At 43.4% G+C, this 27,990-nt stretch overlaps 1 long non-coding RNA gene across 3 annotated transcripts in view; it reads left to right on the forward strand.

Moving 5' to 3' along the window:
- Positions 1-5,916: 5,916 nt before the first annotated feature.
- The window catches only part of LOC144308059 (uncharacterized), a 51,187-nt gene continuing 29,113 nt past the window's right edge, over positions 5,917-27,990 (forward strand). The window contains exons 1-3 of one of the 3 annotated variants that reach the window (XR_013374695.1): positions 5,917-6,321; positions 11,132-11,159; positions 13,761-13,872. This is a non-coding gene — a long non-coding RNA (uncharacterized LOC144308059). Of the gene's footprint in view, positions 6,322-11,131; positions 11,160-13,760; positions 13,873-16,522; positions 16,547-27,990 lie in introns of those variants that run through there. The other 2 variants (XR_013374700.1, XR_013374694.1) reach the window with 2 other exon arrangements.

Below are 27,990 nucleotides of genomic sequence, written 5' to 3' on the forward strand. Positions count from 1 at the left end.
ACCTAGTTGAGCCAGAGTCCTTTGCCAGATAATGTTCAAAATAGATTTGGCAGGGATATTTTAATTTTGTGTTGCTAGGCTGGAAAAGTGAAGGTCTAGAACTGCTTAAAGTGCAGTTAGTTCTTTATCAGAGGGGAGGTCTGTTTTAGAAGAGGATGCAGCTGACACGATGGTGTTCTCATTTCTAATCCTGGGGTCCTTGGACCTGACTCACTTTCTGAAACCCTTCCTGGGATTCAGTGGACTCCACACTGTCAGTCCAATTTACCCCTTTTTGATTAAGCCAATCTGTCAGATTTCTGTTGTTTGCATTAAAGAAACCTAATACATGTATCCTTGTTTTCTAATGGGGGTTGGGGTGGCCAGAGAGGTAAATTAATTCCCTTAAGGTAGTATTTCCCATGCAAATTCAGGTTTTGAACCCAGGACTGGCTACAAAGGCATAGCTTTTTATTTTATTTATTTATTTTTTTTTTAAGATTTATCTATTTATTCATGAGAAACAGAGAGAGAGGCAGAGACAGGCAGAGGGAGAAGCAGGCTCCATTCAGGGAGCCCGACGCGGGGCTGAAGGCGGCGCTAAACCGCTGAGCCACCGGGGCTTCCCAAAGGCATGGCTTTTTACCTCTAACTCTTGTCTCCAGAGCCCTGTTATGTTCAAGGAGCTGCATATAATGCAGCATTGTTTGGGGGAGGAGTAGATGAAAGGATACGGTGATAGGTTAGGTTGGAGACCAAGCAAAGACAAAATGGTAAAGGGCTTTGGAACACTTTCCCTGACTAGTAAATTAAATGACCTAAAATCACCCATAACCCTCATACCTTAATATATCAAGTTATTATTTATATTTGCCCATACCATGAGTAAGTCTTGTAGTTTTTTGAAAAGCACCATTTTTCATAAATATTTTTCATGTTACTATACAGTCCCAAGAGCTCCATAAGTCCCTTACTGTAGGGTCACATTTGGATTGGTTTTGGTATTGGTTTTTATAATAACATTGCTTTTATCTTTTGAAGATATAGATCTCAACTAAATTGATCACCCTCTTTTAAATTTTCATAGATTACTATTAATGTGCTTTATGTTACCACAGTTTGTATTTGTGATTATTTGGTTTTTCCCTCACACTAGGTTGTGAGTTACAGGAAAGCAGGGTCTATGTTTTGGTAACTTTTTTGTTCCCCTACTAATCACAATGCAGACACCTAGTAAGTATGTAATATAATCTTGCTAAGTGAGCAATGGAATGGAGATCTGTGGTTAGACAAAGGCTGGCTTATAAATGAAAAGGTGCTCAATCTTGAAATCAGAATTTTGCAAAAGAAGGCAATAAAATAATATTTCATACCCATTAGGCTGGCACAAATTTAGAAGTCTGGCAGGGGGAAAATGAGAACCTGTGTACACTGCTGACGAGAGGATAAATTGGTATAGTCATTTGTAAGAGTAATTTGGCAATATCCAGTAATAGTGAAGCTAGGCATACCTCATGGCCCAGCAATTCCACTTCTAGATATATATCCTAGATTAGAAATTCTCCTGTGTGAGCACAAAAACATGAGCAAGGATTGCCGCATTGTCTGAAATAGTAAAGACATGGACACAGCATAGATGTCTATCAGTAAGTGAAGGGGTTAATAAATTATTAATATATTGTGGCATATTCTTATAATTTAATGCAATATTAAGATGAAGGAACCAGAGCATCTTGCCAAAAATAAAAATAAAAACATTCTAGTTCTGCCTATACCACTCCTGTCCTCCACATGGCTAGATGTGGCTGCAGAAAAACAGCCACAGTGACTGGTCCCATTTTAAATTCCTGACTTCCAGCCTCAAGCATTTGTTTCCCTAGTCCAGTCATTGTCCCAGTCTACTAAGTTCCTTGCCTCCTGAACTATAATTCTACAGCTTCTCTCTTCTCAAGCTCCAGCATTTCACCCAGGCCTCACTCAGCTGGTGGCCTGGTTTCCTAGGTAACTGAGAAATGAAAGCAATCAGAAGATAACTACTATCACCTGTGTGCATCTTGTCTCTGTGTTCTTCCTTTCCTTCCTCTTCCTACGGGTGACACTTGGTTCTCTTATCTAAGGCCAACTTCTCTCCTCTTGTATTAGATCCTATCCTTAAACTAGGACATCGTTCTTAGAAGTGTCCTCAGCATCTTTTCTTCCCCCAGTCTACTGAATCTTTCCCAATGGTGTAGTTTTCTCATCTTAAATATATGTATTTGTAAATATATGTACTGCATCCCTCTCCACTTGCCACTCCCATTTCTTGTTTCACTTAAGAGGAATATTCCTAATCAGGTCTTTGTTTCTCTTCTGGCTGAAGGGCACTGGTCTTTTTCCAGTCATTTTATTTGACCTTTCAGCATTATTTGGTACAGTTCATCACTTCCTCACCCTTGACATTTTTTTCACTTGGCTTCTGGGTTATCACACTTTTCCTCGTACTTTATTGGTAGCTACTTCTTCCAGTTTTTTGTTTGTTTCTCCAGACATGAGAATTCTTCTAGGGCTCAATCTTTAGACTTCTCTTTTTCTATAGGCACTCTCATTGTGACTTTCATCCTGTCTCATGGCTTATATATCTACTTGCTGGCAACCTCAAAGTTTGTATCCTAGCCCAGGATTCCAGACTTACATAATTGACTGCTATGTGACATCTCTGCTGGATATCTAACATACTTTGAATTTAATGTGTCCAAAGATGAACTAATTCATAATCTGTCCCTCCCAGCCCTATCATAATCATGTTCTTTCCTCAGCCTTTCCTTTTGGGAAAAGATCCTACTTTTCCTGTTGCGCAGGTCCCAAACTGGGAAACCGTTCTTGATTCTTTTCTTTTGCACCCCACATCCAAGCTTCAGTAAGTCCCATCTGCTAACTATCAGGATGGATGCGGATGACCATTTTCTTGTTCCCTTTCCCACGCTAGCTCAAGTCATCATCATCAACCATCTCTGGCCCAAATATTTGCAACAGCCTCCTGATTGGTAGCTATCCTTCCATCCTTGCCTCCCTGTGGTTGCAGTTTAGCAGCTAGAATGATGCTATAATAATCTAAGATCGTGTCATTCGTCTGCTCAAAGTCCTCAAATAGGTTTCCATGTCACTGAATAAAAATGAAAGTAAAAGCTCTATGTAGTATTACTACCACCTACCACCTGGTATTATCTCTCTGACTCACCATATCTTTCTTCTCACTGCTCTGGACCCACTGACCTCCCTTGCAGTAACACACAACAAGCTTCTATCTCAGAGTCTGTACTTTTGCTGTTCCCTTTTCTGGAGTCCATTTGCCCTACATGTCACATAATTTAGTCCATCATCTCCTGAAAATCTTTGCCCAAGATTTTTCTTAACAGCCCCTTTTTGACTACCCTGCCAAAATAGCATGCCTCTTCCTTGGCACACCCCATCCCCCTTCTCAGCTTCATTTTTTTCCATAATACTTCAAGCACCACCTAAATATTTTACTTGATTATTAAATGTCCTCCTCTAGAAGGTAAACTGAGAGTAGGGATTTGGAGGGGAGGAGGGAGGGTAAATTTCACTGAAGCATAACCTACAGAAAAGTGCACAAATAGTAAATGAACAGTTTGGTGATACAGGGCAGCAACATTTGTATCTTAGTGTTGTGTCCTCAGCACAGGAAATACTCAAATATGTAATAAATGGTTGCACTGGCTCTACCTGTATTACTAAGGCTAATGTTGAAAATAAGGGATACATAAAGTGTGATGTTATAACTTTAAAAATATTAAAACCCATTTTTAATAAACTCATATGAAGTAAAAGTAGGAAAGTATTAAAATACAACTTCAGAGTGGTTTCCTCTGGAGCTACAGGGGAAAAGGGTAGGATGGAATAAAAGGAAGCTTAAACTGTCATTTTAAAAGCAAACATGGCAAAATATTAACATGTTAAAAGAGAATGTTGCATACATATTTGTCCTACATGTATCTCTGAATGTTTAAACTCTTTTACAGTTAAAATCTGTCTCCTTGCACTTATCGGGTCCCTCAACCCACAAAGCCACCTGTTTGGTTCCTCAGGGAAGGAGCCTGTTTGACCAGTACATCCAGCATGCCTGAAGGATTTAGGAGAAGGAAAATGGGCATTCATTTTCTCAAGGGTGAGAAGCTGATCTAAGCCTAAGAACAAAGAAAAGGGTCTTGGCACTGTCAAGACCAAGCAAAGTCATTGCCAATCCCTATAAATGTCTCCTTAGGGACCAATTAGAAAGGGGGAAGAGCAAGGGAGCAGAGCAGAAGGCTTCCTGTAGTAGAAATAGAACCCAAGTGATTATTTGCAGTAGTTGGTGGAAGAAGAAAACTGATTTTTCCTAATAAATTTCAGTAAAAACCTTGTAACTTTGGAAAGGCACTTTTTAAAAAAGATTGATTGATTGATTGATTGATTGATTGATGAGAGCGAGAAAGAGGCAGAGACATAGGCAGAGATAGAAGCACGTTCCACTCAGGGAGCCTGATGTGGGACTCGATCCTAGGACCCAGGATCACGCCCTGAGCCAAAGGCAGACACTCAACCGCTGAACCACCCAGGCGTTCCTGAAAAACACTTTTGGACAGTTTTATGGATAAAGGAACTGAGAAATTTGGACCTAAAATATACATGGTATTTTATTGTGCTATGAACAGATAAGTATTCATTGTAATAATTATTGGGGTTTTTGTTTTACTGTATGTATTAAGAAACGCAATTAGCAATTGTTCTTGATGCTTAGTTTAATGCTTGTTTTCAGAAGAGTTATCACGGGTACTTTGACAGGAACTTTTCTATTGGCTTGGAGTTGCTGATAAAACCCCAAAAGTAAAATCTCATGTTTTCCTGCATTTTAAAGGGTACCACAAGGCCTGGATGCCCTGTCCCACAGGAGTCTCTAGAAGGTGTAAGATTTACAGAATCTCTTGCTCTTGGGCCTCCACTGACATGTTAGCATATAACAAAGTTCAGATCCAGAGAGGAGGGGCCTTGTCCTGAGATGAGGCCTCTGCCCTCTTCACAGGAACTAGGAGACTCCGGCACCAAGAGAATAATAACGAGATATTAGGGGCATCTGAAATCACTAGAGCTTGGTGTGTCCATTCCAGCAAACAGACCCCCTTCTTGGGAGAGCTTGCCATGTACCCCTGAAGAGTGTATAAAGGAACCAAACACAGGCAGGGGCCTGAAAAGATCACAAGACGAGATTTCAGTAGATCTGAAGAGGGCGACCATATAATTGATGGTTGAAACCCAAACCAAGGCCCTCGAGAATGAATGGAGAGCTAACCAAACCAGAAGCCGGGGAAGGGGGGGGGGGGGGGGGGGAGGTGTGCTCGAAAACCGGGACAAACCTTTTCTCTGCCTGAGGCTCCCAGAAAAGGGAGTTGGAGTGGGAGGAGCCACACCTAGGGCTGCATCCCAGGGACTGCTAGGCCAGGACCCACCTGGAGAGGGCTTAAAGGCGAAAGCTGCACAGGGCCCCAGAGAAAGGAGAGCGCCCCACTGTGAATGGACGCCGGGCACTGGGGTGAAGCCGAAGGCCGCTGCCACACAGCCGCGCATCTCTCCCGGTTGGGGCGGGGGCGGGGGGGGGGGGCTCCCGGCGGACCCGCGCGTCGGAGCGAGCAGGGCATGCGGCACCTGACGGTAACGTAGGAGTTTGGAGTTTTACAGCGGTCTAGAGTAAGTTTTATTTTTTTTATTTTTTATTTTTTTAATTTTTATTTATTTATGATAGTCACAGAGAGAGAGAGAGAGAGAGAGAGGCAGAGACATAGAGGGAGAAGCAGGCTCCATGCACCAGGAGCCCGACGTGGGATTCGATCCCGGGTCTCCAGGATCGCGCCCTGGGCCAAAGGCAGGCGCTAAACCGCTGCGCCACCCAGGGATCCCCTAGAGTAAGTTTTATATCCGTAAGGAAGCGCAAACTTGCTTTCCCTGAGGTTCAGGGATCCCGATGGGGGGATACGAGAGCGTCGCGGGGTCAGAAGGCCTCTTAATGGTGACACCACGCCGGTTAGAAGGGTTTGCACCACCAAATTTCGAATTAATAACAGGAAGAGCTGGGCGTGCCCTCTAAAGCTGTGTCAAAGGAAGCCCACTTGCATCCCCCCACTTTACACGGCGCTGGGTGGGAAGCGCAGTCCGCTCGGGCGCGAACCTCGGGCCTCGGAGCGCCCGGGAGGCGTGGCGCGGCCGGAGACTACATTCCCCGAAGGCCTCCGCGGCGGCGCACTTCCGCCTCCGTAGCCGACGTCTTCCGGCGCTGACCCGGCGCTCGGCGCTCGGGGAGGGATTTTCTAGGTAAGTGGGGAAACTCTGGGTAACCGTATCTGATCTCTCTGAAAAAGTGTGGCTTTCCTTGAGGACGTGTGTTTGTACTCCCCTGAAACAAGGTCGTAAAACCGGGCAGCGTCTCCTCTTCCTCTCCTCCTTTCTACTCCCCCATTCTGGATAGGAACGGTCGTGCGCAGGCAGGCCAGAGGGAAGGTGATGAAGCCTCGAGTGAAGGCCACACTCCCAATAGTGGTGGTCTAGGTAATTGGGCCCACTCGCCCACGGAATATAACCTGAGCTGGTTGAGATGTTGAGAAACGGCAGCCTTGCGGAGAGCTAACAAGAGCGTGGAGAAGCAGGACCCAGACTCTAGGGGAAGCAAGAGACGGAGTGCATACACCCATCACTTAGGCTGCTCTTGCCTGAAGAGACACCTGAGAATCCCAGCTTTAATGTTGGCGGACTTGAAGTATAAGCGGTGCAAGTGTAGGGACACCTGGGTGGCTCAGTCGATTAAGCCTCCGACTCCAGTCATGTCCTTAGGGTTGTGCGATCAAGCCTCACATTAGGCTCTGTGCTGGGCATGGAGCCTGCTTAAGATTCTCTCTCTCATTCTCCCCCTGCCCCCTTCCTGCTCTCACTGCCTCTCTCACAACATAAGTATAAAAGTGCTGAAAACTTGGAGTCTGAATAATCACCCCACATTTGAGCAGAGAACCACAAATGAAGGTACCCTCAAGAAAATATTGAACTGGCATAGGCATTTCTCCCAAATTCAGGTTATCTTGGAGGTGTAAGGAGCCTTAACCTTCAGGATGGACCAGACTAGTGGTGTGCCCAGGCGTTGACCGAAGCAAATGAAAATACAATACCTTATAGAAATACTTTTTTTTTTTTTTTTTTTTTTAGAAATACTTTAAAGAAAGCTGTTGTCATCTCAAACATCCAAGTATTCACACACACACCTTTTCTTAGTAACTTCCAGCACATTCTCAAAGATAACCAAATATTCAGGGAAGTAAGACATCATGAAACACATGCAGAAATAGCAGAAAACAAATACACAAAAGTTCCGGATTTGTCAGAGAAAGAATATAAAATTGCAATCTTTTGTATTTTTAAAGAGAGAAAATAAGCTAAAAATATCTACAAAACCAAGAAAGCTTAAGAAATTGACATATCAGATTTGGCGAAGTGACCAAACAACATTTAAAAATAGGTAATTAAAAATAAAAACCTGTCTAACAGCAAATCACACAAAAGAATTAATCATCTCTAATATAGGTAAGAAGAAATTGTCCAGAAACTGGTGGGCAGAGACAGTGAGATGAAGAGACAAGAGACAGAAGAGGCAGAAATAAGGCTAAGTAAAACACATGAAACCATTGGGCAGGAAAGCCCAACATAAGTTTAATCAGATTCCCAGGGGAAATAAAGAAAAACCATAAGAAATATTTGAAGAGTTAATGGCTAGGAGTTTTCCAGAACTGATGAAAGGACGTACCAAGCTACAGATTGAAGAAGCCCGATGAAACTCAAAGAGGATAAATAAAAATAAGTCCACAACTATATACATCATGGTGAAATAATAGAATGTAGAAGGTAAATAAAAATCTCAAAAGCAATTAGACAAAAAGGTCAATTAACTTCAGAGAAGTAACACCTGACTTCCCAATAGCATTAATGAAAGCTAAATAAATGAGGAATAACATCTTCATTGTTTTTAAAATATGTGCCTATCTAGAACTCTGTATAGCAAAAATCTTTCAGGAATGGAGACACAAGTCCCTTTTATACTACTAAAACCAGGAATTTCATCATGAGCAGACCCTAAGGAAAGGAAATTCTAAACGTATTTCACACAAAAGGAAAATAATCCCAGATGGATGGTTGGAGACACAAGAATAAAGCCCAAGGAAAGTGGTCAAATGTGAATAAGCTAAATGATTAACTGTATAAAACAGTAGTGTTATTTATGTCTTTAACATACAGAATTAAATCCAAGACAGTGATGCTTCCATTGCTAGCTATAACAGAATAGCTTGTTGTAAACTATTTTTACTAGAAATAGCTAGAAGAGCTGTATAAAATACAAATATATTTACTTGAAAGCACTGGAGAGCTCCCAAAGCAGCCAGGAATTGAGGATCCAAGATACCAAAGAGAAAGGAAGCTCACTGCGATAAGCCCACCATACTTCATGCCTCCTCTCCCAGAGGGACAGTTGACAGTACTTAGTCACATCGTTGTAAAATGTTTGAAAAACAAAAGACTAGAAAGCATTCAAAGCAGCAAAAGAGAAAAAGGCATTTTACCTTTGCAGAGAAAATACTGGAAGAATGGTCCAAACAAAATGCCACAGGTATCTAACAAGCTAATGGAGAGAACAAAATAAAAAATATTAATTCAGACAGTGAGAACATGTCAAAGGCCTCCTGAACACTCAAATGCCCCAAATCCAGGAATCACAGTGGGTAATTTGACTCTTATGGGAGGAGTCGTGGTGTCAGTAGAGGGATGAAGTTTCATCTTTGACCAGATGGTCAAAGGTTCTGGCTTGAACCAGAGGGTAATGGGCTGGATGCCAACCCTGGCCCAGAGAAATCCCAGGATATTACAGCCACAGACACCATGCCTCACCACCCCCAACCTAACCTAGAAGCAGTTCTACAGCTTCTGGAAAGGCATGGCTTTCACCTACCACGCTCCTGCCCAGAAATGGTCCCTGTGTCTACCCAGAGGTTGCCAGGTCAGTGGCATTTCCTGGTTCATGGACCCAATTCAGAGGTGAGGGTGACTTCACTGACTCAAAAGAGCCAGCAACCCAGCAGAACTGCGGTGGTGAATCTGCCAAGAAGTTTGTGGCATTGGGGCCCTTCCGTGGGACAAAAATAGCTTCCATGCTGGGGAGTTTTATGAACTACCTGCAGGCCCTGCAGGATTCTGCACACCTTCCTCCACCTGCACAGTCTCTGTCCTCTGCCACTGAGGCCCTTGAAGAGACCTGTAGGGCTCAGAAGGAGGTGGTGACCTCTGTACTGCTGAGTCAGCAATGAGAGACCCAGGAGCTTGTGTAGGGGATGCCGTGCAGGGAAAGATGAGGAGTAAAAAGCTGGAGCTGGATAGAAAGAGGTTTAGGGGGGTCAGAAGGAGAACAGAAAGGGATGGGGAGGGCAGCCTGAGTGGCTTAGTGGTTTAGCGCCACCTTCAGCCCAGGGTGTGATCCTGGAGACCTAGGATCGAGTCCCACGTTGGGCTCCCTGCATGGAGCCTGCTTCTCCCTCTGCCTGTGTCTCTGCCTCTCTCTCTCTCTGTCTCTCATGAATAAATGAATAAAATCTTTAAAAAAAGAAAGGGATGCAGAGAGGAGGACAAGGGACAGAGGGATGGGAGCCAGAAAAATACCCCCAGGAAACCCTTCCTGGGAGCTCTAGGTTGCTCAGTGAGGTGGGATCTTGCACAAGCTACAGGAATCCTTTCCTTCATGCCCACCCACCCCTACCTTTAGCCAGGCCAAATCAGCTGTCGGGAAGGGTATTCTGGGTCTTTTCCCCCTTTCAATTTATTTTCCAGTTTCACAACACAAACACTTTGACGGGTAGAGATTAAGGAATCACACCCCTGACATTGCCCAACCCACCTGGATGCCTCGACTTTATACTACATGTTACTTAAAGGAGAGATAATGGGTGGGAAGACTCTGTCCCCACACCAGGCATTTTACAGGCTCCTCTTTCTACTATGCGTCAAATACAAGTCAATGTTGTTACAGCTAGGGAAATATAATTTATTTTTTAAATACCACTGAATTCACAGGAGATTTGGTCATTGTGTAGTACAGTGGTTTTCAAATTTGAACATACATGAGAATATCTTAGAGCACTGGTTGAAACAGATTTCTGGGCCCCAGGCTGCTATTTTCTCATTCAGCAGGTTGGTTCCAAAGCATTAGCAGTTCTAAAAAGTTCCCAGATAATGCTGACGCTGCTGGTCCAAGGACTGCACTTTGAGTACTGCTAATCTGAATTATCAGAAATACAGCTGCTTTTAGGGATGTTCTGTTTGTTTTGTTTTTGTTTTATTTTTTTCCAAACTCTCTCCTCTAGCTTATTCAAGACTCTTAGCCATTTTTTTCTAGCCTTATCCCTTCCTCAAATATGTCCAAACAACATTTCATGGAGGATATAAACCAGAATAGTAACAAGAATAGCAAGAATGAAAATGAAACTCCAGATTCTTTTTTTTTTTTAAGATTTTATTTATTTATTCATGAGAGACACACAGAGAGAGGCAGAGACATAGGCAGAGAGAGAAGCAGGCTCCATGCAAGGAGCTTGATGCAGGACTGGATCCCAAGATTGTGGGATCGCGCCCTGAGCAAAAGGCAGATGCTCAACTGCTGAGCCACCTAGGTGCCCCAAAACCCCAGATTCTTAAATACAGAGAACAAAAACTGGTGGTTGCCAGAGGGGAGGTGGTGGTAGGGATAGGCAAAATAGATGAAGAGGATTAAGAGGTACAAAGTTCCAGTTATAAAAATAAGTCAGGGAAATGATAAGTACAGCAAAAGGAATATAGTCTATAATATTGTCATAACATCAAATGGTGACTACAGTAATCTCTGTGAGCACTGAATCAATATTGTGTACACCTGAAACTAATAAAACATTGTAACATTGTCAATTATTTTTCAATAAAAAAATGATACTCAAAGTGTATACATTATGTACAGCTAAAGTGTATCAGTTATACCTTAATAAAGGGATGCGGGGGTTTTTTTGCGTGTTTTTTTTTTTTTTAATGAAAATAAAACCTTGTGCTCTTCATTTTTCTGCAGAATTTCTACAAGTATCTTGTTTGACCAGGTAAGCTGAAAAGAAATAGAAGTGTGTTGTTGGCAGAGAGGGGCAGTCCTGGGCTGGTCCTGAGAATATGCTCCAGCCCCAGCGGCAGTGACAGTACAGTACAGGCGCCCTCCTGGTGGGTGCTAGGCCTGGCTTCCTTTTTTTTTTTTTTTTTTTTTTATGATAGTCACACACACACACACACACAGAGGCAGAGACATAGGCAGAGGGAGAAGCAAGCTCCATGCACCGGGAGCCCGACGTGGAATTCGATCCCGGGTCTCCAGGATCGCGCCCTGGGCCAAAGGCAGGCGCTAAACCGCTGCGCCACCCAAGGATCCCTAGGCCTGGTTTCCTGAGATGGCTCCTTTGCCCTAGGGTCTCACCCAAGTAAGAAAGGGGTGTATCTCTCACAACAAAGCAGCAGGCCTAAGTCTAGAGCCTTCCTAAGAAGTCCTGTGTGGCAGCAGGCTTGGGAAGCACCAGAAGGAGGGAGATGGTGAGGACCAGGTAGGGGGGCAGTGGGCTTTCCTAGGACTGGAGAAGAGAGCCTGAGAGCCCCACATGGCAGCTGCTTCACACAGGCCCAGGCTTGGCCGCAAGGAGTTAGTTGCATTTGTGGTCAAATGGCATTCTCTAAAAATCAGATTGAATCCCCAGATAATTTTATTAATTAAGAGTAAGAATTTTGGTATCCCTGGGTGGCTCAGTGGTTTAGCACCTGCCTTCAGCCCAGGGCATGATCCTGGAGTCCCAGGATCGAGTCCCACATCGGGCTCCCTGCGTGGAGCCTCCTTCTCCCTCTGCCTGTGTCTCTGCCTCCCTCTTTCTCTCTCTCTGTCTCTCATGAATAAATAAATAAACCTTAAAAAAAAAAGAGTATGAATTTTAATTCATGTCTAACATGCTATACTCCTGAGTGACTCAGTGGGTTAAGCCACCTACTCTTGATTTGAGCTCAAGTCATGTTCTTAGGGTCTGTGCCGGGGGTGCAGCCTACTTTAGATTCTCTCCCTCTCCCTTGCCCCTCTCCAGCTCTCTAAATAAACAAACAAAAACAAAAAAAAAAAAAAAAAAGGAAGAAAAAGAAGAAGAAGAAGGGGACCTGGGTGGTTCAATTGGTTAAAATGTCCAACTCTCCAACTCTTGATTTTGGCTTGGGTTAAGATTGCAGGGTCCTGAGCTTGAGCCCCAACATGGGGCTCTGTGCTCAATGCAGAGTCCGCTTGAGATTCTCTCCATCTACCCCTCACCTCACCACTAAAAAAATAAGTCTTAAAAAAAAAAAGATAAAATGCTACCCTTTTCTGAATTTCTCAGGGAAATGGCAGTGCCCTCTTTTTACTTTTCTTCAAAGCAGATGTTCAGCTAAACCTTAAATTAGGGCTTACCAGTGTGTTACCCCTGCTGGCAGGTTGCAGTGACCCTGTTTGTATTTACTTAAGCTATCCTCTTCTCCCCTACAGGTGGTCAGTCGTTCAAGTATTTTTTTTTTTTCTGACTGATTTAAACCATTTTCCTTGTTGAGGATCTCATTTTCAGTAATATATTTCTTGGAAATAGATTTCGTCTTTGCAATTTTTTCAGTTTCGAGGTAATAGCATCATTTTGTCCTCCTCCATGCTGCACACTCAGATCTTAACTCAGGGCCCTCCACCTAGTATGTGCTTGGTAAAAATTTATGGACAGAGGTAATGGACAATTGTAAATCCACCTGATGCCCTCCTAGTCAATACTTTGCTCTCTTGAGTGACCTGGGACAAATTTCTTAATATTTTGTGTACCTCAATTTCCTCAACTGTAAAATGGGCACATTACTAGAACCTACCCCCTAGGGTTGTTGTTGACTAAATGAGTTAACATGTTGGACAGTGATTGGCTCAAAGCACTGTAGATGTGTCTTGCCACTATTTTGTTGTAATTATCACATCATCATCATTAGAAGCAACTGTGTTGTAATGGGCACAGCGTTGGACTTGAGTTAGAAAATGTGACAGTAGCTGTACAGTCTTTGTGCACTTCACCTCCCCTCCCTGCCACTCATTTTGTCCTTAAAATGGGGACTGCCATAGTCCCACGTATAAGGAAGAGCTGATGCTGTGAGGATTTAGTGAGTTAACATCTGTAAAGCACTTTGCACCAGGCTCGACTCCTAGTTGGTGTTCTTTAAGATGTCTGGTCCTGGAGGCCCTGGGTGCTGTGGTGGGTTGAGCTTCTGACTCTTGGTTTTGGATCAGGTGATGATCCTCGGATGGTGAGCCCCAGCCCCACATGGGGCTCTGAGCTTAGGGAGGAGTCTGCTAAAGTTTCTCTCTCCCTCTCCCACTGCCACTCCCCACTCTCATTAAAGTGAATAAATAAATCTTTTTAAAAAAAAAGCAGTCCTAGGGCAAACAGGCTGGGATTGTTGGAGCGCTGGCCTTCGGCAGGGGGAGCTCTCCCCAGGAGTGCCCTGGTAGGGGCGAAGGCCGCAGGCCCTGCTCACCTTCCGGCGTGGGTGCCGCATACATTCGGGCGGCCACGAGGGGGCGGTGCCAGACTGCAGAGGGTGCCAGGGTGAGGCAGCGCCTAGACAAGCCAGCCTCGGGTGCCAGCCATCCTCTCCTTTTCTTCCTTCTCCAGTGTTTGGAATTTCAGAGCGTGGAAGGAGGGACCGGCCCTTGAGGCCTCTAACCCTGGCTCCTGCAACGGGAGTACTTGACAAGAAGGGAGATTGGCGTCGATGTCAGCTATGGTAAGACCTGCTAATCTAAGGTGCCCCCGTTGTAATAATGTAACCTAAGGGTGCCCAGCAACTCTGAGAGCAAAGGGTGTTTTATTTTTTCACAACTTCTTCTTTTGAAAGATTCCAAGCCAATAGAAATGTTTTTGGGGCACCTGGGTGGCTCAGTGGTTGAGCTTCTGGCCTTGGGCTGGAGCTGTCGGGGTCCTGGGATCCATTCCTGCATCAGGCTCCCCGCAGGGAACCTGCTTCTCCCTTTACCTATGTCTCAGCTTTTCTCTGTGTCTCTTATGAATAAATAAATAAAATCTTTAAAATTGTGCAACAAACATCCTTGCAACTTTCATCTGTATTCTTGAATTGTCAATATGCTTTACCAAATTATTTATACACACCCATATATTTTATTCTTGGCTAAATTATGTGAGAGTTACTTGCAGACATTCTGATACTTTACCCCTAAATACTTAAGCCTGCATCTCCTAAGAACAAGGACAGCCACAATGCTATTATCACACCTAAGAAACTTCACATTGATATATTTAAATATATATGGTTCCATATTTAAACTTCCCTAATTGGTCCATTTATATTTTGTATAGCTGTAGTTTTGTTTTGTTTGTGATCCAGGATCCTGTCAGTGTTCATCTCATTTTTTCTTTCATGACATTTTTGAAGAGTCTAGAGAACTTGTAGAAGATTTCACAATCTGAATTTGTCCTTTTTATTCTTCAGGGTTAGATTCAGGTACATCACTTTTGTTAAAATACTACAGAGGCCTCGTTATCTATTTCCCATTACATCCTTATCAAGAAGCCCATCTTGTAGACTTGTACCATATTGGTAACACTAAGCTGGGTCACTGGGCTACATACGAATTTCCTATCCTTGCTTTTATCTCCCCACCAAAAGACAACCAGATCAACACACTATCAAAAGCAACAAACTAAATTCAGGATGTAAGGCAAATATCACAGTTTCTTTAACCATCTATGGAATGGAATGGGTGGGGAGGAGAAGGAAAGGCTGATTTATTTATTTATTTTATTTATTTATCTATCTTTAAAGATTTTATCTATTTATTTGACAGAGCACAAGGAAGGGGGAGTGACAGGCAGAGGGAGGGGGAGAAGCAGACACCCTACTGACTGAGCCCCCCAGGTTCCCCAAAAAGGCTGTTTTAGAATAAAAGATTTAAGAGTCATATATATGGCTACAAACATTGAATAGATCTTGTTTGAATCCTTTTTTAATTTACTTATTTGACAGTGGGAGACAGACAAGAGACAGAGAGAGAGAGCACAAGCAGGTGGAATGGCAGGCAGAGGGAGAGGGAGAAGCAGACTCCCTGCTGAGCAGGGAGTCCAACTCAGGACTTGATTCCGGGCCTTGAGGTCATGGCCTGAGTCAAAGGCAGATACCGAATCAACTGAGCCACCCAGGTACCCCAAAACACTTTTTTTTTTAAAGATTTTGTTTATTCATGAGAGAGAGAGAGAGAGAGGTAGAGACACAGGCAGAGGGAGAAGCAGGCTTCATGCAGGGAGCCTGACGTGGGACTCAATCCTGGGACTCCAGGATCAGGCCCTGGGCTGAAGGCAACGCTAAACCATTGAGCCACCCGGACTACCTGGCCCCAAAACACTTTAAATTGTAATATATTCACACGATGGATTATACAGCAGCAAAAAATAGTGAAAAAAGATTTATCATGCTGGAAAAATCTCAGAAATAACGAGTGAAAAAAGTAAATTTAGAGTGATACAACTGATATACCAAAGATAACATTGCATATATATATCATATATATGATATGATATATATATATATATTATATATGATACATATATATGATATACTGGATTTCCTTTCTTCTCTTTTATTGTGTTAAAATACATATACAACTTGCCATCTTAACACTTTTTAAGCATATAGTTCAGTGGTATTAAATATATCCATTGTTGTATAGCCATTACAACACCCCATCCCCCATCCATCCTCACCCATCCCCTAGCTTCATAACTCTTTCACCCCATCCCCCATCCATCCGCACCCATCCCCTAGCTTCATAACTCTTTTCATCTTATAAATCTGAAACTCTATACCTATTAAGGAATAATTCCCTGTTTTCCCCTCTCCCCAGCCCCTGGCAACCACCATTATACTTTCTTTATGTTGACTACTCTAAATACTTCATACAAGTAGAATTATTCAGTATTTGTCTTTTTGTGACTGGCTTGTTTCACCTAGCATAATGCTTTCGGAATTCATCCACATTGTAGCATGTTACAGAATCTCCTTCATTTTTAAGGTCAAATAATATTCTATGGGATGTATATACCACATTTTGGAAATCCATTCATTGGTTGATGGATACTTGGCTTGCTTCCATGTTTTAACTATTGTAAATAATACTGCTATGAACACGGGGCTCTTCAAGACCCTGCTTTTCCCTTCTTTTAGGCATATACCCAGAAGTAGAATTGCTGGTCATATGCTAATTCTATTTTTTAATTTTTTGAGGAAACTCTATACTGTTTTTCAAAGAGGCTATATACCATTTTACGTTCTCACCAACAGTTTACAAGTGTTCCAAGTTCTCCATACCCTCACTAACACTTGTTGTTTTCTTTTCCTTTCTTTTCTTTTTTTTTTTTTTTAGGATTTATTTATTCAAGGAAGAGAGCAGGAGGAGGGGCAGTGGGAATGGGAGAGAGAATCCTCAAGAGACTCCCCACTGAGTCTGGAGCCTGATTCAGGGCTCAATTCCAGGGTCCTGGGATCATGAACTGAACCAAAATCAAGAGCTCCCCACTTAACCAACTGAACCACCCAAGCTCCCCAACACCTATTGTTTTCTGTCTTTTAATAGTAGCTATCCAAATGGATATGAAGTGGGGCCTCTTTGTAGTTTTGATTTGAATTTCCATAATGGTTAGTGATGTTAAGCATCTTATCATGTGCTTCTTGGCTGTTCACGCATCTTCTTTGGAAAAATGTCTGTTCAGATTCTTTGCCCATTTTGAGGCTGTTTGTTTTTTTGTTGTTGAGTTTTAGGAGTTTTCTATATATTCTGGATATTCATCTCTTATCAGAATCACTTATTTATTTCCTAAGAAAACAGTGCTAGATACTGTTTATGGATACATGCATATAGAGTAAAAACATAAAGCCATATATAGGAAAGACCAACACTATTCAGTGAAGGTTAGGATAGGGAAAGGCACATAGGAAGCTTCCGTCATAGCTGTTGAATTTTCTCTTTTTTTTGAAAGATTGTAATGATTTATTCATAAGAGACATGAAGAGAGAGGCAGAGACACAGACAGAGGGGACAGGCGTCCTGAGTTTTATTTCTTAGAGTCGATCATAAATGAGTGCTCATTATGTTATTATCTTTCCTTTCTTGTGTTCTCCTGAGATTATTTAACATATTAAAAAAAATAAAGTGGGATCCCTGGGTGGCGCAGCGGTTTGGCGCCTGCCTTTGGCCCAGGGCGCGATCCTGGAGACCCGGGATCGAATCCCACGTCGGGCTCCCTGCATGGAGCCTGCTTCTCCCTCTGCCTATGTCTCTGACTCTCTCTCTCTCTGTGTGACTATCATAAATAAATAAAAATAAAAAAAAATAAAGTATATAACAGGTCCCTTGGCTGGCATGCAACACTTGATCTCAGGGTTGTGAGTTCAAGCTCTGTGTTGGGTGTAGAAATTGCTTTAGAAAATACATAAAATAGGGGATCCCTGGGTGGCTCAGCGGTTTGGCGCCTGTCTTTGGCCCAGGGCGCGATCCTGGAGTCCCGGGATCGAGTCCCACGTCAGGCTCTGGGCATGGAGCCTGCTTCTCCCTCCTCCTGTGTCTCTGCCTCTCTCTCTCTCTCTCTCTATGTCTATCATAAATAAATAAATTAATCTTAAAAAAAAAAGAAAATACATAAAATGTAGCTTCTTTTTTTTTTTTTTTAAATGTAGCTTCTTAAAGAAAAAAAAAGACTTTAAAAAGAGAGCAAAAAAAGAGCAACTACTAGATTCAAAAAGCTTAACATAGGGGACCTGGGTGGCTCAGTGGTTGAGCATCTGCCTTTGGCTCAGGTCATGATCCTGGAGTCCTGGGATCGAGTCCTGCATCAGGACTCCCCATGGGGAGCCTGCTTCTCCTTCTGCCTGTGTCTTTGCCTCTCTCTCTATCTCTGTGTCTCTCATGAATAAATAAATAAAATCTTAAAAAAAAAAACAAAACTTAACCTACATTATCTACTTTAATCCTCCCCTCGTTTCTCACATCATCTGTCACCACTCTGTCCGTGCACACTGCAGTCGTACTGACCTCCTTACTGCCTTTTTAAAGAGCTTGGCATTGTCCTGCCACAAGACCTTTGCACTTGCTGTCCCTTCTACCTGGAATACTCTTCCCCATGAAAAGCATGGTTTCCTCCTCACCTCCTTCAGGTCTTTGCTCAAAGAACACCTTTCCAGCAAAGCCTTCCTTGACTAGCCCATCTCCCTTCCCTTACCCTGCTCTACTTTTTCCTCATAGCAATTGTCAGCTTCTGACAGATCATATAATTTACTGACTTACTATCTTTACTGTCCGTCTCCCCTTACTAGTATGTAAACTCTGTAAGAGCAGGGATTTTTCTCTGCTTTATTCACTGTTGTATTCCCAACACCTCAAACAGCTCAGCACATAGTATAGCACTTAATAAAGATGTGCTGAATCAGTGATTGAATGTATTTGTTACCTATTACTGCATTACAAATGACCCCCAAAATTTAGCAGCTTAAGCCACATTCTCTCACATGGTTTCTGAGGGTCATGCATCTAGGAGCTGCTTAGCTGGGTGGTTCAAGCTCAAATGCCCCATGAGACCGTAGTCAAGCTGTTGGCCAGAGCTGTAGCAGTAGCAAGGCCTGGCTGGGGCCGTAGAACGTACTTCCAAGCTCACAAACATGGTTGTTGGCAGACCTCATTCCTCTCTGGCCGTTGGCTGGGAGTTTCTGTTCCTAACCCTGTGGGCCTCTCCACAGGGCTGCCTCTTTCATGGCAGCTGGCTTCCCCCAAAGGGGTGAGAGAGGGAAAAGAAAGAAAAGAGGAAGGTAGAGAGAGTGAAAATAAGGCAGGGAAGAGAAAGAAAGAAAAAGACAAAAGAGGAAGAGAGGGGATGGAAGCACTTGAGACAAAAGACAGTCTTTTATTACCTGATCACAAAAGTGACATACTATCCATGGCAGAGAAAATAATGGTCCCCAAAGACGTCCAAGTCCTAATCCCTAGAACCTGTGAATATGTTACCTGATGTGGGGAAGGGATTTAGCAGATTAAGTTAAGGATTTAGTTGAAGTGGGGGAGATTATCCTGCATTGGCCACATGGGCCCAATATAATCACAGGGTCCTTATCAGGGCAAGAGGGAGGCAGGACAGTTGGTGACAAAAAAAAAGGTGGCAGTGGGAACAGTGGTTGGAGTGATGTACTATGAGGATGGAAGGAGGGACCACGAGCCAGGGAACTCAGGCCTCCTTCACAGGCTGGAAAAGATAAGGAAATAGATTCCCCCTGGGAACTTCCAGAAGGAACACAGCCCTGCTGACAACTTGGTTTTAGCCCAGTAAGACCCATGGCGATGTCTGACCTCCAGAATTGCAAGGCAGTAGCTTTGTGCTGTTTTAAGCCACTAAGCTTGTGGTGATTTTTTCCAGCAAGAAGAGGAAATGATTATAGCACCACTCCCGCCATATTGTACTGGTTAGAAGTGAATCAGCCCACATTCACAGAGTGTGAACACCAGAATACACGATTGTTGGGGGGCACTTTAGAGGCTGCTTACTATAAGGAATGAATTCTTTTTTTTTTTTTTAAGATTTATTTATTTATTTATGATAGACATAGAAAGAGAGAGAGAGAGAGAGAGGCAGAGACACAGGAGGAGGGAGAAGCAGGCTCCATGCCAGGAGCCCAACGCGGGACTCGATCCCGGGATTACAGATAAGTAAACTGAGGCTCAGAAGAGTGAAGTAACTTGCCTGAGGTCGTATACCTAATGATGGTGGAGTGGGTTCATCTGATGCTCAGAATAAATTCCAAATCCTTTTGACAAATAGCTATGAGGGCCTATCCCATCTGGGCCCTGCCGGCCTCCCCAGTCTCCACAAACACAGTTCCTTGATTCCCACCAGAGGGGATTTTACACCTGCTGTTTCTTCTCCAAAATTGCTCTTCAGTGAGCTGGCTTTTTCTCACCTTCAGGTCTCAGTTCAAATACAAGTCTTCCCTGATAACAAAATAATTTTTCTCACCTCTTTTTACTTTATCTTTACTTCTTTTGTTTGTTTACTGTCTAACACCTGTTTGCATTATTCCCAGCCCTCATGAGGACAGGGATTTTGCCTGTTTTGTTCATTGCTGTTTCCCCAGCACTGGAAGGTAGTAGGTCCTCAGTAAGTCTTTGCTGAACGAATGAATGAGTGACTCCACAGGGAGGTGAAATAGATAATCTATTCAACTCACTTCTTGAGGCATCTTGAAATAACAGTTCTTACCTGGCGAGCTTATAAAGATTAAAAGATAGAAATAAAAGAAGTCACAAGGCCTAGAGCCACAGGATATATTTTTTTTTTAAATGAGAGTTTCAGTTCTCTGACCACCAACAGGCTGGACCTGGGGGTGTTCACGGGGCTCTGGGCTGAGAGTCCTTTGTCTCCAGAGAAGGCAGATCCTGGCAGGAGGGGTAAGCAATCCACCAGCACCACTATTTGGGTAATAACTAAGCCTTTTCTTCCCAGGCTGGTTCTGCTGGTCCCCACACCCATTCCCACAGGCTAAAATCTTCCCTACTTAGCCAGGAACTGGAGCTCTCTGAAGACTCTGCAGGTCAACTCTGGATTGAATGAGGCTTGTCAGAGAGAATTGATTAGGGAGGCTGGGTCCTTAAGATCTTGGACAAAGAACCTGTTTTCTCAATCTCTCTCCCTCTTTTTGGAGGGATAGGGGGACTTGAGTAAAGAGAGTTGAATTATCTCCGTTCACTCCCATAGTTGGTTTATGCAAGACTCCCCACCTCCTCTACTCTGTTTAATAAATATCTTTTAATTTGTATGTCCTCTCTCTGCCCCCTACTCACCCTCTCAAAAAAATTTTTTTTAAGATTTTATTTATTCATGAGAGACACAGAGAGGCAGAGACATAGGCAGAGGGAGAAGCAGGCTCCCTGCAGGGAGCCCTATGTGGGACTCGATCCCAGGATCCTAGGATTATGTCCTGAGCCAAAGGCAGACACTCAACCACCGAGCCATCCAGGTGCCCCTCAAAAAAAAAATTTTAGTTATATCATTTGTGGATTCACCCAAGTTTCTTTGAATTTATCTAGTTCAGGAGTCAGTAAAGTTTTTTCTGTAAAGAGCTAGGTGTATATGTTCAAGGCTTTGTAAAACTCAGCTCTGCTGTGGTAGTGCAAGAGCAGTCACAGACCATAGATAAATGAACAAGCATGGCTGTCTTCTTTTTTTTTTTTTTTTTTAATTTATTTATGATAGGCACACAGTGAGAGAGAGAGAGGCAGAGACACAGGCAGAGGGAGAAGCAGGCTCCAAGCACCGGGAGCCCGATGTGGGATTCGATCCCGGGTCTCCAGGATCACGCCCTGGGCCAAAGGCAGGCGCCAAACCGCTGCGCCACCCAGGGATCCCCGCATGGCTGTCTTCTAATAAAACTTTGTGGATGCTGAAATTTGAATTTCATACAATTTTTATATGTCACAAAATATTTTTTAAAAAGATTTTATTCATGAAAGATGCAGAGAGAGAGGCAGAGACACAGGCAGAGGAAGAAGCAGGATCCCCGTGGAGCAGGGAGCCCAATGTGGGACTCAGTCCCAGGACCCCGGGATCACTACCTGAGCCAAAGGCAGATGCTCAACCACTGAGCCATCCAGGCATCCACAAAATATTCTTTTGATTTTTTTCCCCACCATTTAAAAACGTAATAATCATTCTTAGCTCTTGAGCCAAGCTGCACAAAAATAGATAAGTCAAAAAAAAAAAATAGATGACAAGTCAAATTTTGGCCAGAGGCCTCTGTGCATTGACCCCTGGTCTATATCATTGTTTTGAATGCTGCATAATTATCTCATAGTTTCCCAAATATTCCATACTTTATATATCTATTTCCTTCGAGGGGCATTTGTTTACCTCCTACTCCCAGCTACCATAAACAACAGCTGTAAGGAGCTTTCTTGGTCATATGGGAAGATCCCTGGGATATTTACCTGGAATTGCTGGGTTTCAGGGTATTAGGCTACACTCTGCAGTAGTGTATGAGAGACCCATTTCCTCCACATCCTACTGACATGTGGTGTTTTCCAATTTTCTTTTTTTTTTTTAAAGATTTTTATTTATTTATTCATGAGAGACAGAGAGAGAGAGAGAGAGAGAGAGAGAGGCAGAGACACACGCAGAGGGAGAAGCAGGCTCCATGCAGGGAGGGAGCCTGATGTGGGACTCGATCCCGGGTCTCCAGGATCACACCCCAGGCTGCAGGCTGCGCTAAACCGCTGCGCCACCAGGGCTGCCCTGTTTTCCAATTTTCTAATGTTTGCCAGTCCGAATTGGTATGTCCTCCTTGTTTTGGCTTGGATTTCCCTACTAGCTAATGAATGTGAACATTCCTTTGTATACTAGCATCCATTCAAGTTATCTCTCTAAATTATCTATTCATGTTCTTTACCCATTTTACTATTAGATGTTTCTGACTTTTTCTTATTGGGAAGACTTCCTCTTCCTGGGCCTGTTTCCCCCTTTGCACCAGAGTTCCCTACAGGGCTCTTCTGATATGCAGTTTCCAGAACAGGCTCTTCATCCCTGTTTCTGAAATTTCATGTTTCAAATAATGAGAAATGGGCCTTGGGTTGGGTTTTTATGTGTATCATCTGATTTTAGAAATCGAATACTCAGGGCTATATCTGAGACTTCTGGGTTTAGGGAAGTTGATTACTAGCCCAGGGCCACCCACAGGGATCCTGGGGTTGAGCAGATGCTGAAGCTGAGCCCCATTAGGAAGAGCTTAGACCACAAATCAGAATAAGATAGCAAACAGCACTTCTGGGTCAAATTGGAAATGTTTCTAAATGATAGGAGGCAAGACACTGGAGAGAATGAAGGTTTCTTTTTCTAGCTGGTGCAAGTGAAACTAGTTCTAAACCTTTCTGAAGGGCAGGTTGACAATTATGTGCCAGAAGCCTTCAACACCTGCATACCATTTGACTCAGCAAACTTCCTAGGAATTTGTCCTGAAGCAATAACTGGTGAAAGGCAAGGAGAAAATTGTTTAGTGGTTGGGGGGAAAAATCACTCCTAAAAATATCCCACTTTAGGAGATGAAATACTACATATGCTATCATAAGAAAGATATTCTCTCTCTCTTTTTTTTTTTAAGATTTTATTTATTTGACAGAGAGAGAGAGAGAGAGAGCAAGTGACCAAAAGCAGGTAGAGCTGCAGAGGGAGAGGGAGAAGCAGACTTGCTGATCAGGGAGCCTGATGCAGGGCTCAATCCCAAGACCCTGGGATCATGAACTGAGCTGAAAGGGGATACTCAACCAACTGAGCCACCCAGGCACCCCATTAAGAAAGATATTTTATAGGGGATGCCTGGGGGGCTCAGCAGTTGAGGTCTGCCTTTGGCTCAGGGTGTGATCCTGGAATCCCAGGATTGAGTTCCACATCAGGCTCCCTGCATGGAGCCCGCTTCTCCTTCTGTCTATGTCTTTGCCTCTCTGTGTGTGTGTGTCTCTCGTGAATAAATAAATAAAATCTTTATTAAAAAAAAGATATTCTATAGGATTTCTAATGCTACGGAAAAATTTTAATAATTCACTTAAGATGGGGGAAAAGATCCACATTATAAAATAGTGGATCCCGAATGATCTCCTTTTTGTAAGGAAAATACATATGTGAGTAAAAAATGCTGGGAAAATGCATTAATGTACTGGGGCCATGTACTGTTTTTAGTGATTTACAGCTTCACACTTAATTCTCACACAATTTGGGTTGGTGCTGTTGTTATTCCCATTAGTTAGTTTTCCAGGTGAAGAAACTGAGGTCAACAGAATGCCTAGGTGGCTCAGTTGGTGAAGTGTCCGCCTTCAGCTCAAGTCATGATCTCAGGGTCCTGAGATTGAGCCCCACATCGGGCTCTCCACTCAGCAGCGAGTCTGCTTCTCCCTCTCCCTCTGTGATCTTTCTCGCTTTCATGCTCTAATAAATAAGTCAATGAAATCTTAAAAAAAGAAAGAAAAAGAAAGAAAAGAAAAGAAGAAAAGAAAAGAAAAGAAAAGGAATAGGTCAAGAGAGGTGAAATGAACTGCCCAGAGTTAAACAGATGATAAGTGATGAACCCAGGATTTGAACCCAGGCAGCTGGCTCCAGAGCCACCACAAAATATCCCCAAGGTTACCAGCATATTTGCTCCTGGGGAGTGAGACCAAAATGATGCCTATTTATCTTTGTTTCCTGATTTTTCTACAATTAATTTTTTAAGAGGATTCTCTACCCTACCCTCCTTGTAGTGGTTGAGGCCTTTGGAAATAACGCCAGGAGATGTTGGGGTAAGGAGCATTGTGGGGAAGAGAATCGGGAATAGGATGGAGCTTTGTTTACCTCAGATCCTACCCTAGCCCGAAACCCTCTCTCTTTTCATTCATATCAAGGAAATCAGAGGTCAGATATCAGCTCTACAAAGTCAGACCCGTTCCTCACCCCTCCTGAGCCCTAGATATGTCATAGGGAACCCAGATTTCTGGAGAGGCCTGCCTGTTCCCCCTCCCTTCCCAGCACCCTGAGTGAGGCATAAGGAGGAGAGCTCTGCTCAGTAGTGCTGGGAAGGGAAGGAATGAGAGCAGGGAGGGTGAGGTCCGGGGAGGAGTCTGCTCCTATCATCTCCTCTCCCCTGGGGCTTGGAGGGATGACTACCTAGGCTCTGAACGTAACTGTGGGAAGGTCTGTGCTGCAGTGAGCGCTGCAGAGGGAGTTTAAAGACCTGCATTCTGCTCACACATCACCTGTCAACAAGTCACTCCCTTCTTGAGCTTTGGCTTTCTCCAAGGTTGAAGCTATTAATGCCTGGCTGTTTGTGACAGTGCGAGGAAAGGTGCTTTGTGAGAGGATAAACAAACACGGGCCGCCCATGTCAGGTCAGCACACCACAGTGCACCTCCTTTTTCACAGCCTTATCACGATCTAATCCCCTACCCACACAGTTCACCCATTTAAAACGTACACTTCAGTGGATTTTAGTATATTCACAGAGTTGTGGTACCATCCCCACAGTTTTAGAACATTCTATCACCCCAAAGGAGAGCCTATGTTGTCACCCCCAGGCTCCTCACCCCCTCAGCCCTAGGCAACAGCTCCTATGCTGTCACTACAGGCATTTCCTCTCTGTGTGATCATACAGTGTGCCCTTTGTCCTTCACTTAGCATGTTTTCAAGGCTCATCCATGTCGTAGCACATATAAAACTTATTCCTTTTTACAGTTGAACAATATTCCATTGCATGAATAGACCATATTTTGTTTCTCTGCTCATTAGTTGATGGACAAGTGTGTTTTTCTCCTACTTTTTGGCTGTTGCTAGTGGTGCAGCTTTACACCTTGATGTACACAATTTCTATGGACATGTTTTCATTTCTTTGGAGATAGGAATGGAGTTGCTCAAATAGTAATTATATCACATTTTGGAGATAGGAGTGACATTGATCAAATAGTAATTATATGTCATACTTTGAGACAACACCTGTTTTATACAGTCCAGGAACTAAGAAGGGTTCTTATATTTTTAAATGGCTGGGGGGAAATCAAAAGGAGAACGATACTTTGTAACATATGAAAATTACATAGACATCAAATTTCAATGACCACTAATAAAGTTTCATTGGACACCGCATCATTTCTTTGTGTGTCATCTGTGGTGCTTTTGAGCTACAATGGTAGAATTGAGTAAAGTGACAGGCTTGCAAAGCCTAAAATATTTACCATCTGGTCTTTTATAGAAAATATTTGCCAACCCCTAAACTATGGATTTGTGTTGTTATTATTAATTATTTATTGTTTGGTGGAGACAGCTGGGGTATGTACTGCCTTGATGGGAGCGGGACTCAGGTCGGCAGCCCCGCTCTGCCAGGAAAGGAATGAGAGCTCACGGCCCCATTTTCTGGACTGAGAAACCGAGTCCTGCAGGAGGGCTCAGACTCATGCAAGATGAGGAGGCAGTGAGGGCACCTTGTTCCTCCCCGCCAGTCAAGAAGACCAGCTGTGAATAATTCATGGTTGGCGTTTGCAGAGCACTCCATCTTTTCAGAGTACTTTGATCGTCATTAATTAGTCAGAACCTGGCTCCAGCTGTCGCCTATTAAAACACAAACAGAAGTGGCTTTGATGGCTCCATCTCTATTCCAAGGCTTTGCACCACAGATTATTTCTCTCTGCCCATTACCCATCACCTCTTAGAGACCTAGAACCCACTGAATTGGCCCCAAAATCTGGCTTCTTAAAGGAAAAATGGCAGTGCCAGGGTTGGAGCCCAACCCTCATAGATGGTGTATTCTGAGAAGTCACATCCTCTCTCTGCCCCTCAGTGTCTTCATCAGGAAGATACAAGTAAAGATGCCTATCTCTGGGGTTGTTGTGGGGATTAACCAAGTTTGTACTTATAAAAGTGTTCTGAAAGGATCTCTTATACACTGCCAGTAGAAAGGTAAAATGGCACAGCCACTTTGGAAAATATTCTGAGGGTTCCTCAAATGATTAAATGTAGAGTCACTGAATGACCCAGCAATTCCACTCCTAGGTGTGTATTTGGGAGAAATGAAAAACCTGTACACAGATGTTTGAAGCAGCATTACTCAAAATAGCCAAAGAGTAGAAATGGCCCAAACGTCCATCAACTAAAGACAAATAAAATGTAATATATCCATAAAATGGAGTATTACTTAACCATAAAAAGTAATGAAGTTCAAGCAATAGATATGTGCCTCAAGGATGACAAACCCAAAAACAATGTTAAGTGAAAGAAGCCATGCATAAAAAGGCCATGTATGGTATGACTGCATTTATATGAAATTCCAGAATAGGCAAATCCACGAAGGAAATAGGTTAGTGATTATCAGGGGCTGGAGAGGAAATGAGAGTAACTGTAAATGGACGTGAGATTTCTGTGTGGGATGATGGAAATGTTCCAAAATTGATCATGGTCATGGTCACCCAACTAAGTGAATATATTAAGAACCAGCATGCTTCACATGGACAAATTTTATATGTAAAATATGTCTTTTTTTAAAAAAGATTTTATTTATTTATTTATTTATTTATTTATTTATTTATGTATGTATGAGAGACACAGAGAGAGGCAGAGACATAGGCAGAGGGAAAAGCAGGCTCCACGCAGGGAGCCCGATGTGGGACTCCATCCCAGGACCTGGGGATCACTACCTGAGCCGAAGGCAGATGCTCAATCACTGAGCCACCCAGGTGCCCCTATATGTAAAGTATATCTTAATTAATCTGTGGGTTTTTATTTATTTTTTATTTATTTTTTATTTTTATTTATTTATGATAGTCACACAGAGAGAGAGAGAGGCAGAGACATAGGCAGAGGGAGAAGCAGGCTCCATGCACCGGGAGCCCGACGTGGGATTCGATCCTGGGTCTCCAGGATCGCGCCCTGGGCCAAAGGCAGGCGCCAAACCGCTGCGCCACCCAGGGATCCCAATCTGTGGGTTTTTAAAAAGATTTTATTTATTTATCTGAGAGAGAGCATGAGAGAGATCACAAGTGAGGGGGAGGGGCAGAGGGAGAAGCCGACTTCCCACTGAGCAGGGAGCCTGATGCAAGACCCCATCCCAGGACCCTGAGATCATCATGAATTAGTCAGAACCTGTCCAGCCGAAGGCAGGCAGATGCTTAACTGACTGAGCCACCGAGACACCCCTAAAGCTGTGTTTTAAGAGGGCTCTGAAAACTGTAAAGCAATGAGCACAGTGATAGTCACCTGCCTCGTGGAGGATCTCGCCTAATGGATGGAGAGGTGAGTGTTCTGACCAGTCAGTTTAGGGCAGTTCTGAAGACTTTAGAAATCAGAG

This window comes from Canis aureus, chromosome 3, assembly GCF_053574225.1.
Source record: "Canis aureus isolate CA01 chromosome 3, VMU_Caureus_v.1.0, whole genome shotgun sequence".
NCBI lineage: Eukaryota > Metazoa > Chordata > Mammalia > Carnivora > Canidae > Canis > Canis aureus.